The sequence below is a fragment of the Sphaeroforma arctica genome (assembly GCF_001186125.1).
Source record: "Sphaeroforma arctica JP610 unplaced genomic scaffold supercont1.12777, whole genome shotgun sequence".
Lineage (NCBI taxonomy): Eukaryota > Ichthyosporea > Ichthyophonida > Sphaeroforma > Sphaeroforma arctica.
The window spans coordinates 1-706 of NW_014027781.1; the positions used below are offsets into that span (position 1 = coordinate 1).

The following is a 706-nucleotide window of genomic DNA, read 5'->3' on the forward strand; positions in this document are numbered from 1 at the left end:
TAAAATTTTGTGCATGAGAATAAAGATTCCTCTGACGGTACTCGAAACCGCGACTTCACGCTTCGTAGGCGTGCGCTCTACCAACTGAGCTACAGAAGACGTTTTTATATTTATAGTTTTAATATTGATACTCATTTTGAGGTTTTGATATTATCTAATTTTTGGAATGTTGTCCTTTAAATAAATAAAAATACAACCCTGTAATATTGATAATGAAGCGCTGTCCCATATCGCATTTTTTTGTTACTAGGTTTAATAAATTGATAATGGTTCCCTTTATTTGCCAATACGTCGTATTATTATTACTATGCACTATCCTCGCGTTTTTTTCTGTATTTAGAGTGATATCGTGCTCGGGTATCCTGGATCAACAATTGAATTCATTTTCATTATAGATGCGAACCTGCATATTAAATATATAACATGAGCTTAGTATGACAGTCGCCCGCCTAGTCGCTCTCTCAGGACAAAAGGTTCTACTGCATAATATAATGATTGTGCTATAGTGGGTTGTCACGTGGTGAATATTTATTGCTATGATAATCGAACTTTGCCAATTCTAATCTAATGCATACTGAAATTGTGTTTTGATTTTGATTTTTGTGTGTATTCTTTTGGCGGATGTAGACAGTATGTCTATAAACCTCGCTAATTCTGATATATTTAGAAATTTCAGCACAATGAAAATGCATGCATATTGATATAT

General features: G+C 33.6%; 1 non-coding gene across 1 annotated transcript; it reads right to left on the reverse strand.

Annotated features, from left to right (window-relative positions):
• Nucleotides 1–26: 26 nt before the first annotated feature.
• SARC_30329 lies at nt 27–99 on the reverse strand. Its single transcript has one exon. It is a non-coding gene; the product is annotated as a tRNA-Arg (tRNA).
• Nucleotides 100–706: the final 607 nt, after the last annotated feature.